This window comes from Schistocerca serialis, chromosome 2, assembly GCF_023864345.2.
Source record: "Schistocerca serialis cubense isolate TAMUIC-IGC-003099 chromosome 2, iqSchSeri2.2, whole genome shotgun sequence".
NCBI classification, from domain to species: Eukaryota; Metazoa; Arthropoda; class Insecta; order Orthoptera; family Acrididae; genus Schistocerca; species Schistocerca serialis.
The window spans coordinates 338,357,912-338,370,825 of record NC_064639.1 but is presented as its reverse complement, the minus strand read 5'-3'; positions in this window follow the sequence as shown (position 1 = coordinate 338,370,825).

Genomic DNA, 12,914 nt, shown 5'->3' with positions numbered 1-12,914 from the left:
TCGCATTATATTACACAACTGAAAAACATCTGCAGCTTCAGAAGACAGTTGATGACGTGTCTGCTAATGCCAAAATAATGGTAACCATTGTCCTTGTTACCGCTGTACGTCCTTCTTTTCATCCACATCTTCCCCATTCTCCAGTATTCTTAGCTGGTGCAGTCTCCTTAAATTTCCTTCGTCGAGGACTCTTTATATCAGAAGACATCTGTTTTGTGCGGTTTATTGTTATTATTACCATTATTATTGTTATTATTATTATTATTATTATTATAGAATTCTCACAATGAATGGACGACGATAAGGAAATAACTCAGTCCATTTTTCTTTATGCTCTCATTGTTGATCCAGTAGGCTTTCTTTCATTCTTTCCGAGAAGGCATGAATACATTCTTCCGACCAGTTCGTTCTGTACTGTTTTTGTTTTGATTTGCTCTGATGTAACTTCGAAGTTGTCTATTTTGTGTCTGAAAGTGTCTGTTCCTAAAATGTCAGTTAGTCTTACGTTTTGCGGTTTTGAGATCCTTTCAGATTTCGTTCAGCCAAGGAGTTGAGTTTTTAAGTGATGGCACATAGTCTGTTAGCCGTTATGTCACTCGCTTTTCTGGTAGTCTGATGAGACGACAACAGAATTTCTTTCACCTTCTCTTGAAGTCGGTTTGATATTGAGAAGCTTTCTGCTGCTTTGATTGACTGTTGCCTGTAACCATTATGGTTATGTCTTGCTCCCAAAATATCCCCAATGATCAATCTCTTTTTTTTATTTCATCACGTTCACGTTTTTTATTAAGTGTCAGTCTTTCGCTTGCATAGAGGCTATTGGTTTAGTGACTTTGTTGCGGTGCTGCATTTTTGTCACTCTTGATGTGAATTTTTTTGTGGTAGAGGTTTTGGACTATCCTAATGGCTTTTTGTCATTATTGTTATTATTACTGTTACTAATATTACTATTATCAGTATTAGTGGCAGCAGCAGCAGTACGGCCATTATTAACGTTATTAGTTCAAAGTTAGTATAATTTACTCACAATAACACTTCAGATATTAAGATTGTTTTAACAAAAATGTTCAAATGTGTGTGAAATTTTATGAGATTTAACTGCTAAGGTCATCAGTCCATAAGCTTACACACTACTTAACCTAAATTATCCTAAGGACAAACACACACACCCATGCCCGAGGGAGGACTCGAACCTCTGCCGGGATCAGCCGTTATTTTAACACTGTTCGTCATATTAAAATAGTTATTTCACATATAACTATAAAATCGCAGAGCGAAAAGGTTGTTGTTGTTGTGGTCTTCAGTCGTGAGACTGGTATGATGCAGCTCTCGATGCTACTCTATCCTGTGCAAGCTTCTTCATCTTATAAAGGCACATTTGCATGTCGAGCGTGAGTTTCCTCGGAAACGCGAAATATTAATTAAATAAATAATCAGTGACAAATAAATAAAGCCTATGGCACACAACTGCAGCGCTGTGTCGCTGATAAAACAAAAGCACAATTACGTTACTCTTATGTTTGATTAAAAAAAGAGAGCTCTGGTTGAAGTGGTGCGAGATGCACGTATTTTATTATTGTCTGGCACACCGCCATATTTCATGTTATAGAAGAATACTGCGAGTTGCAACCACACTAGGCACTCGATTCTGTAAAGAATTTATATTTATAAAAGTAAGTAGGATTATGAACTGTAGGCTTATTCATTGAATATATCTGATTTAACTAACTGTGTAACTTTTTTATGTTTAGTAGACAATCACCTCTGTACGACGTATTGGCATGGCTGGCAAATTATTGTAATATTGAGATTTAGATTATGAGTCCGCACCTACCGCAGCAGTCTTTGGAAACGATTTAATTACGAAGTCCGATTATTCAGTTTTATTTCACGGTCAACTACGAGTAACATTGCCTTTACGAAAAAGCCATTGTCAAGCGTCTGATACCGAATAATTAAACGTCCACGTTCCAGATAAGCAAACACAATTGCAATCACAATCACCATCATACAGATAGAATAATTAACATATTCAAAATAACATTTTTTTATTTATTTTATTTATTTTATTTATTTTATAATCTCCCAGTACCTACTGCAGCCTACATCCTTCTGAATCTGCTTAGTGTATTCATCTCTTGGTCTCCCTCTACGATTTTTACCCTCCACGCTGCCCTCCAATACTAAATTGGTGATCCCTCGATGTCTCAGAACATGTCCTACCAACTGATCCGTTCTTCTAGTCAAGTTGTGCCACAAGCTCCTCTTCTCCCCAATTCTATTCAATACCTCCTCATTAGTTATATGATCTACCCATCCAATCTTCAGCATTCTTCTGTAGCACCACATTTCGAAAGCTTCTATTCTCTTCTTGTCTAAACTATTTATTGTCCACGTTTCACTTCCATACATGGCTACGCTCCATACAAATACTTCCAGAAATGACTTTCTGACATTTAAATCTATACTCGATGTTAACAAATTTTTCTTCTTCAGAGACGCTTTCCTTGCCATTGCCAGTCTACATTTTATATCCTCTCTACTTCGACCATCATCAGTTAATTTGCTCCCCAAATAGCAAAACTCCTTCACTACTTTAAGTGTCTCATTTCCTAATCTAATTCCCTCAGCATCACCCGACTTAATTCGACTACATTCCATTATCCTCGTTTTGCTTTTGTTGATGTTCATCTTATATCCTTCTATCAAGACACTGTTCATTCCGTTCAACTCCTCTTTAAGTCCTTTGCTGTCTCTGACAGAATTACAATGTCATCGGCGAACCTCAAAGTTTTTATTTCTTCTCCACGGATTTTAATACCTACTCCGAATTTTTCTTTTGTTTCCTTTATTGCTTGCTCAATATACAGATTGAATAACATCGGAGATAGGCTACAACCCTGTCTCACTCCCTTCTCAACCACTGCTTCCCTTTCATACCCCTCGACTCTCATTACTGCCATCTGCTTTCTGTACAAATTGTAAATAGCCTTTTGCTCCATGTATTTTACCCCTGCCACCTTCAGAATTTGAAAGAGAGTATTCCAATCAACATTGTCAAAAGATTTCTCCAAGTCTACAAATGCTAGAAACGTAGGTTTGCTTTCCTTAATCTTTCTTCTAAGATAAGTCAGTATTGCCTCACGTGTTCCAACATTTCTAGGGAATCCAAACTGATCTTCCTCGAGGTCGGCTTCTATCAGTTTTTCAGGTAGGTATGTGAGATTCCCTCGTCCTATGTAAGAGTGGGCCTAATGGCCGTAATCTCTTCAGGTTAAATGGTGACGTAGGGAACCGCCTCCTGTCTCCGTCGTGTGCCGGATTTCTGATATCGTATAGCGCCTCAGTAGTCTTTTCCTATGACTGAGATGAGGCACATTCTACGCGCTTCCAAATACACTCTGCACTTGTTTGTAAGTAACTGTAAAGCTGATGTCAAGAAAGAAATGCGAAGCGTATCTGTGGACTCAGTTGTAACAATTAATTAGTGTAGTGTCGTCGGAAGAGCCAGATGCCAAAGCAACGTTGGCACCTGGCAACGAAACCACAATAAAAGATAGTCGCTGTCAGGCTGCACCGACGAATGAGGGACACCGGCGTAGTCGATTCCAGAACCGTTTCGCTACGCCATCGCAACGGATCTTCTGCTCCCGGCCGAGCGCAGCACCGCTCAGCCCAGTCCGCGATTATCTACTGAGACGACAGCATCGCCTCCTAGTAAGCCAGATCGGTGACCAGTGTATTAGGCTGCACTTAACGTGAAAGTTACTGTTAAAAAGACTCTGAGTGAGAGACTTGTGTTTTGTCTGTATCAAGTGATAGTTAATCTTCAGAGACAGTTGTGAATACTCATGACATTCCTTTGGCAACATACTGTACAAAATTAAGTAATTTTTCTTATATATGTTATAATGAATTGGCCTAATACACTGAAGAGCCAAAGAAACTGGTACACCTGCCTGATATCGTGTAGGGCCCCCGCGAGCACGCAGGTGCAAGGAATCCCACACATGCTCAATAATGTTCATGTCTGGAGAGTTTGGTGGCCAGCGGAAGCGTTTAAACTCAGAAGAATGTTCCTGGAGCCACTTTGTACCAATTCGGGGCGCATGGGGTGTCGCATTGTTCTGTTGGTATTTTCGAAGCCCGTCGAAAACCTCGATCGACATGAATGGATGCAGGTCATCAGACAAAATGCTTACGTACTGTCAGCTGTCAGAGACATATCTAGACGTATCACAGGTCCCATATCACTACAACTGCACACGCCCCACACCATTGCAGAGTCTCAACCGGCTTGACAAGTACTCTGCTGACAAGCAGGGTCCATAGATTCATGAAGTTGTCTCCATACCTCCACACGTCCATCCGCTCGATACAATTTGATACGAGACTCGTCCGACTGGGCAACATGTTTCCAGTCATCAACAGTCCTGTATCGGTGTTGACGGCGAGGCGTAAAGCTTCGCCTCGCGCAGTCATCAAGGGTATACGTGTGTGCCTTGGCTCCGAAAGCCCAAATCGATGATGTTTCGTTGAATGGTTAGCGCTCTGACACGTGTTGATGGCCCAGTATTGAAACTGCAGCAATTTGAGGAAGGGTTGCACTTATGTCACGTTTCTCTTCAGTCATTGTTGGTCCCATTCTTTCAGGATCTTTTTCCGGCCGCAGCGATGTCGAAGATTTGATGTTTTACCGAATTCCTGATATTCACGGTACACTCGTGAAATGGTCGTACAGGAAAATCCCCACTTCATTCACGGTACACTCGTGAAATGGTCGTACAGGAAAATCCCCACTTCATTGCTACCTCGAAGATGCTGTGTCCCATCTCTCGTTCGTTGGATGTTCAAACTAACTTAAATCTTGATAACCTCCAACTGTAGCAGCAGTTACCGATCTACCAACTGCTCCAGACACTTGTAGTTTTATATAGGCGTTGCCGACCGCAGTACCGTATTCTGCCTGTTTTCACATCTCCATATTTGTATACGCATCCCTATACCACTTCCTTTGACGCTTCAGTGTATTTTATATGTTATAGCACCAACTCGGTCTCCTCCCAAATCAAACCAATGAACCCACGGCTGTGACGACGAGTGTATCTTCGTCCGATTAAAAACTAATTTATTTAAAAGACATTTACGTGTTAAGATAGTGCCAGAGAGAGCAGTGTATGTTCTGTGTTTACGTGATTACCAGGACTGAGCAGCTGACACCAGGAACTACGGTGGTGTTAAGAGACTAAAAATTAATCAAAAATTAGTCATCTACAAATGAAACGTGAGTCTTTTACTTTTGTTGTATGTTGGGTACAATACTCTGACATGTGTCATTGAGTGCTATATACTTGGATCTGAGGATGATCCAGAGGAATCGAAACACATTATCTATCTAAAAATGTGCAACTGAGACTGAACAGTAAATGAAAACTATCTTAAATATCATCACAATTGCTGAATCTCTCAGTACGATTACGTCGCCTATAGTGATATTGTTTATTATTTGATGACGAACCTACCTTCGGTAGATGTTCGAGAAATATTTCTATGAGGAAGAGAGCTTAGAAGTTTCCTCAGCTATGTCATACCCAACTGAGGCCACTCATTGTTGGTTAAATCACGTGGTGCTATCGAATTTCGCGGATGTTTAGTGCTAAGTCTGATGCGATCTTCCGAATAGTTCCCGACATTTACGTTGGGATTAAGATTTAGTGGCTTAGCAGTCAATTGGAGACGTGATAGGGTTCCTGAGTGTTCGTTAAACAGGCATTGCAGCCCTGCAAAGACAGCTGTTGTCATCTTGGAAGATGGGAGTGTCGACAGCATACACACCGTGAAGATGTAGAAGAAAGAGTACCAATAGGTGACCGAGAATGCTGAAATAAATATGAATGTTCGTATTCACTGTAGCACTGATAAGGGCACGTAAATAATGATACGAAAAACATCCTCGTAATACCACCGCAATACCTTCGGCCTGAACGACACTCTCCACAGACGGCGCATTAAACGTCTCACTCGACCATCATTTGAAAAGAGGCAAAATCACGACTTATTAACCACACTGCACACCTCTTGTCAGCCGCTGGCCAGTATCTGTGTTGTCTATTTGAATATGTACGGCCGTATGTGCCGCTATGATCAATGACCTACTGTGAGATAACCCACTCCAAATGTCAGTTGTATGCAGTTTCCTCCGAATTTTTCTCTCGGAATCTGGTTGTGATCGACGTGCAGTCACTGACAGCAGCAATTCTTGTCGGGCCTGAAACTGATTGCTGTTGAAAAGATGTAACACCCGTCTACAATCCCTGACAGTAGCCGGCCGCGGTGGCCGTGCGGCTCTAGGCGCTCCAGTCCGGAGCCGCGCTGTTGCTACGGTCGCAGGTTCGAATCCTGCCTCGGGCATGGGTGTATGTGAAGTCCTTAGGTTAGTTAGGTTTAAGTAGTTCTAAGTCCTAGGGGACTGATAACCACAGCAGTTGAGTCCCATAGTGCCCAGAGCCATTTGAACCATTTGAACCTGACAGTATCATTGACAACCGTTGCTCTTATGCCGCCTTGCATGCACGCGTTGTAGACACGCTGGGAAGTCCACACTAATACATCAACAAATCTGCCAACTTAATTCCCGATACCATAATGGGCACGTCCTAACGCGATAGCTCATTCCAGATATTCTGCTGTGTCTGCATGTTCATCCACCCTACTGCAGTGTCTCCGTACGACCGACTGGTAAATACACACCAATTCAATGACGATAACGTCAGCGGTGGGGGCTCACAGACCAATTGGTAGAAAGTTCACACTTTCTACGACGCTCTACTGTCACCATCGTAAGCCTTTAAGGGTGTGACTAAAATTTTGTTCGATGCACTTACTTTTACCATATGTAAAGAAGAAGAGTAAGGTTTGGTGGAGTCATACATGAATCACGCAGAGGTGGTTGCCCAGGTTCGTCTCGAGGTGCACACCGGCGCAGAAAGAACGTGACGAGAACGTACCCATTAGGGGGCGAGCGGTGACGACGTCGCCCACTATTTTGAGAGATTCCGAAAGTGTTCGTGACGGCTCCGGCGGCGTGGAAAGCACGTCGCCCTAGTGGTGGACTGAGGTGGGTGGGAGGGGGAGGGGGGGCTACCTGCGTGCCAAATTTCCTACCGATCGATGCAGCCATCGGCGATATTTAAAACGGCGAGCAAAGAGGAAGAGAGAGAGAGAGAGAGAGAGAGAGAGAGAGAGAGAGAGAGAGAGGAGAGGGAGGGTAGAGGGAGGGAGGTGAGGAGGTGGTGGCAGGGGTGCACGCCGGAAGGCCTCGCCGGACGCGCAGACAGCTGCGTCCCCGAGGAGGCTCCGCCGGCGCGCAGACCCCGCCAGCGCCAGCGCCCGCTCCTTGTCTCCAGTTTGTCTCACCATATCCAGCGTCTTAACTACGTCCACATGAAACAGAGTACACACGGCACATGAATATTCTAGCCGGTCCCCTCGCCTCATTTCCACCCCCGTCCCTCCGTCTTGCCCTCGTCTCGCCTGCCCCTTTTCCGCGGGCGGCCTACACCCCCCCCCCCCCCCCGGCCTCCTGCAAGTTTCTTTCCTCCCCCTTGCTTAGCGTTTTGCATTTTTTCTTTTCTTTCCTCCTTCACCCCTATCTTTTAAAACACCCCCTGCCCGGCGCGGCGCGGCGCCCCCGCCCCCGCGTCCTCCCGCCCCCGCCACCGCCCCCGCCGCCCCCTCGCCCGCCTCCCGGCAGCCGACCCTCCCTGCCGCCGCCGCCGCCTACCCTTTCTTGCCTTCACTCTTTTCTCTTGGCGCTGGCTCATTAACTCAGGGCGGACCGGAGCGGGCTTGGCGATCGATGCGCTTGGCGTGTTGCATGTACTGCCTCCGCCGCCGCCACCGCCGCCGCCGCCTCCGCCGTTGCCTCCGCCACTACTCGAATCGCCACGTCACCACCACTACCTCCGCGTCTGCCAAAGTCATCACCGACCGGCGCAGCCACTGCAACCACCGCAGCCGTGTCCAACGGCAACGGCGTTCTCAACAATGGGAGCCCGAGTTCGAAGTCACCGGCCTGCTGATGGTAAGCATTCTCGCCGCTGAGAGGGGAATTTTTCTCGTGGGTACCCAAAAATGAAGAGTTTCTGAATGTATTACTTCTTTTAAGTGAGTCATACTAAGAAAAATGTTGAGAGCGGGGAAAGGAAGGTACACAATTGGGGCATTGTGTTGCAGGAGGCGGCAGTCTTGTTTACCTGCTTCGGACTGGTTTCACCAGTCTAAGAACTTTCAGCATTATACTCGATAATGGCACAAAAACCGAAATCTTGACAGTACAGAAGATGAATACAGTAAAACAGTCAAATGGTGGTTTATTCTTTCAAAAAATATTGAGTGACTGTGGCTCAGCACCATCGAAAATTTTTTAGTGTTTTATCATTTTAAGGGATGGTATCGCGGAAACCACGAAAAACTGCTGTAACGCGTGTTTATTCATAGACAAATGGTTTTGGACAAGTCACTATCCACAGGACACCGATTCAGATTAGACCTTAGAGGTAGGTATTTGACGGCAAGGGACCTGCCTCTAATCTTATGTAGTATTAAGCAGCGACTTAAAGATGCTACCTTGAACGAAGCTGGATGTCAGTGAATAAATACACATTACGGGAGATTTTCGTTACTGCCGTGATACCGATTCTTTTTAAATACAGTGGAAGCTATGCAGCACTATTAAAAAAAATTATTATTTTATAAACGAAAGTCTAGTCTGCCTTAATAGTTAGTAGTCCTCATAGCAAAACACGTTGCTAGGGATCCGGGTCCGATTCTTGGACGAATTTTGAGATTCTCTCGCTCGGAACTGGGTGTTTGTTGTTTTCATCATCAATTCATCCTCATCGACACGAAAGTCGCCGAAGTGGCATCAACTACAAAGACTTGGACCACGCCGCCGGTCTACCCGACGGGAGGCCCAAGCCACACACATATTTCAATTCAGCGAAAGTCTGGATGCCTCAGACTAGGGAATACAGTGGCCCTTATATAACTCTTATTGTGTTTGTTAGCTTCGCGACACACAAGCGCTAGCATGACTGGTTTCGACTTCTTAGTAAGTCGTCATAAGATTTTCTGTTTAAAAATATAAAGTACTGGGGTTGGTAAATACAGTAAAATAAATTAGTTTATTTAACTGTTTTACCGGTTTCAGCTCAATAAGGCCACTTCGGACCTGAAACTTAAGCAGAGGAAGACTGTTGCTACCACCGGAGTCATATGGTTCAAAAAATTGTTCAAATGGCTCTGAGCACTATGGGACTTAACATCTGAGGTCATCAGTCCCCTAGAACTTAGAAGTACGTAAACCCAACTAACCTAAGGACATCACACACATCCATGCCCGAGGCAGGATTCAAACCTGCGACCGTAGCGGTCGCGCTGTTCCAGACTGAAGTGCCTAGAACCGCTCGGCCACCCCGGCCGGCTACATTTGGTTCAGAGCGTAAGGACTTTAGACGTACTAGCAGTCTTCCTGAACGTTTGTATTAGAGCTGAAGATAGCCTTATTGAGAGGACCCCAGTAATGGCAGATAAATAAATACGTGTTCTAGATTGTTTTGTTCACAAAATAATGAAATGACGAGGGTAACAAACGAAGTGTAAGAGCAATGATAACTGCGACAAAAACGCCTCATTTGTATTTAAAATATTGATCGGAAGGCGAGTAAGGCTTTGACATCGCTTACAGCGAGAAAGTTAAACATGTCCAAGTCGACCTCGTTCCAGCTGTAGCAATACCTCAAATGACGATGACTATTTTAAAGGACCACCTCGACTGAATCATTTAGGATAACCATCCAGAAATAAATTGAGGGCTATTGGACAAGTATCTCATCACCTCAGTCAAGGTCCCATTCTTAAACACTGTGCCAACTCGCTTTATCATGTACATGTTGTGCCAAGAGGAACGGTCGATATTCATGGATACGACAGAACGATCATTCGAAGCAAAATGCACACCTTAACAGCTATGAGCAATCTTTCATCTTCGATACTGTGAAACAAACCTCTTCTACTGCAAGCTCTTTGCTTTCCTTATTTCGGTAGGTGATGCTGTGGACCAAGACAAGAAAATTGTCTAGTAAATATGGGATCTCAAATGCATGCCTTAAGAGCTATGAGCAGTTGTTCAGCAGATGAGACGAATTTCATAGTAGGTAGGATGAACCAGTGCGCATAGCTCTTAATGTGTGCGTTTTAGAGCCCATGTTTACTGTAGAATTTTACTTCCAATGGTCGTAACTGACAACTGACTGTTCGTCCTGGGATACCCTCCACAGGTTATGGTGTGGGAATCGATCGTACGTAACATATTGGACTGGTACCCACTACACGAACGGTATAAATGGAAGAGGCTATGTCCTGTCAGCGTCGAGGTCATTAGAGACGAAGTACCACTTCAAATGTAGAATAATGCAGAAAGGAAACGGCTGTGAAAGGTTTGGGGAATCACCCTGGTTTTCGCCTAATTTTATTTAGGGAAGCCATCGAAACTTTCATAACTGAAGACATGACGTGTGTGGGTGACGTGTGATGGCTCTGTGACCACTTCTAGTATAGTGAAAAAAGACAGACACCGTACGAGTCACATTTTAATGTTTATTCGGAATGCCGGTTTAACCTTTGGAACCCGGCATCCTTGATTCGAATACCTAATTATTCGGAATTGCAGCTCCTCAACAAGGCGAAGATCCAAATACACATACAAAGTAATAGTGTCTGTCTTTCTTCAGGCCGTGAAAATCGAAGTTCAGGAATGTTGATATTTGAACCGTGCTGCTCCAAGAACACAAATGCGGTCTCTCAACCAGTACTTCACATCCGCTGGTCACTCACCTACATCTTGTGTAGGATCTGTCAAACATCTGCTCTACGACTGATCCTACATAAGATATAGGCCCGAGATTAGTAAGTAACGATGATATCTATCTTTTCATCGCGAATGAATTCTAAGTACGATGTCAGGCATAATGAAAGTGCCATACGACGCTCGGGTAAGATACGGAGCGTTTGGACGTGTTGTCCTTTGCCGTGGGAATTACCCCAGTTCTTCTGCTACTGTTACAGGCGGTGTTCACCGGGCTGACAATGTGGATTACTCTTTTTGGCTACCTCACTTCACGGAGCCACGTCGTGAGACTAGAAATACTAAACTTAGCCCAACTTCTGGCTTAAGATGTAGTTAAAACTTAATATTTAATGTCCAAGACTTTTGATTTATGTAGTGAGAATAGGGTGACTGTCAAGTCGCAACTTCAAATTAGCACAAGGTCTAAGGTGAGATTTTAGAGACGCGTCTGTGAAGTGTAGACTTCCGCAGATGACTGTAAGGGATACTGATTGTGTATGTCGTTCTCAGAAATCTGAGAACCTTACAAAATACTGCAAAGACAAAATTCTGCTGGAACTCACTGATGCAAGAAGCGCATTGCTTTCGGCATACTCGTCATCACCCTTTATTAGAAACTGCAGTTACGTCTTAAAAAAGAGAGATAAAGTATTTCTATTTTCTTTACTCTTTTGTGTTCTTTGTGGGGGAACGGTCTCTCTGCATATCTCGATAAAAATTACAGTATGTGACATCCAAACCTCATTTCAGTGCTGCCAAATTGATTTTCGGATATTCAATTGTGTTTTCTCTTTTTCACCAAATATCGTGTGTGTCTAACAATACCACAGTTCGACCGAACTTTCAGGCAGTTTGTTGCTCGGGCATTACTTAACACGCTGATCCGGTGCTCAGGAAGAACATGGTTCGGCGTTCTTCCATCATCTTTTGAGTCTTCCATGATTTCTGTAAATCTCTATCAGTCAGTGCCAAAGTAGTGCCATTAAGGAAACCGTGGCTGATTCCCTCACCTACCTTTGCAAGTTCACACTATTACTTTTTCACTAATTATCTCGATATCCATAGGACGATCAAGTCAGTTTCCTTTCGTGTCTTATCAGATCAGAGAGCAAGGAAAAATTGACTGCACCTTACGTACTGATTGAGAAGACCTACTGGTACGATGCCTTTGAGATAGAGAGGGACGGGACGCAAGATGCATCGACCGACAGAAAAGATGTTTTATTCTCAGTTTAATAAAGAGAAATTGAGGATTTCAATTTCTGTACACACAGCAACCGCAGTAATAGTAGAAACAAAACAGAATAACGATTGTCGGGTAAGCAGCTGGTATCGAGCCATAATGACACCGTGGTTTTGGGTACACTACTGAACGACATACACAAAATAATGGTTCAAATGGCTCTGAGCACTATGGGACTTAGCTTCTGAGGTCATCAGTCCTCTAGAACTTAGAACTACTTAAACCTAACCAACCTAAGGACATCACATACATCCATGCCCGAGGCAGGATTCGAACCTGCGACCGCAGCGGTCGTGCGGTTCCAGACTGTAACGGCTAGAACAGCTCGGCCACCCCGGCCATCAACGACATCCCCCTTCAGTGGAAGGTACACTGCAAAAAGATTAATACTCTTGCTGATTAACTACAGTATCCTGGGACAGCGTAATGCCGACCAACTGCGACTTAATTCTATCTAAGTTTTGAGCGCTGACCATTGATAAAAATCTGAGAGCGTTGTTAAACTTGTAATGCGAACAGTGTTAAAATAAAGGCGTGAGCTCCTTCGTTAATCGACGATAGTTCAGATTTTGTTTCTGTGACCGATAGGCCGTAACCCAAGACATATTTCTATTCCCCTAACGATCTTCTTCTGATCTCGGAAACCTCGTCAGACTCATATTGCAGTTCCAAACTTAAACAAGTTCAGCGAGCCGAACTGTTTGTATGTTACCACGCAATTTACGGCACAGAAATATATGCCTTGGACCTCGACTTAATGAT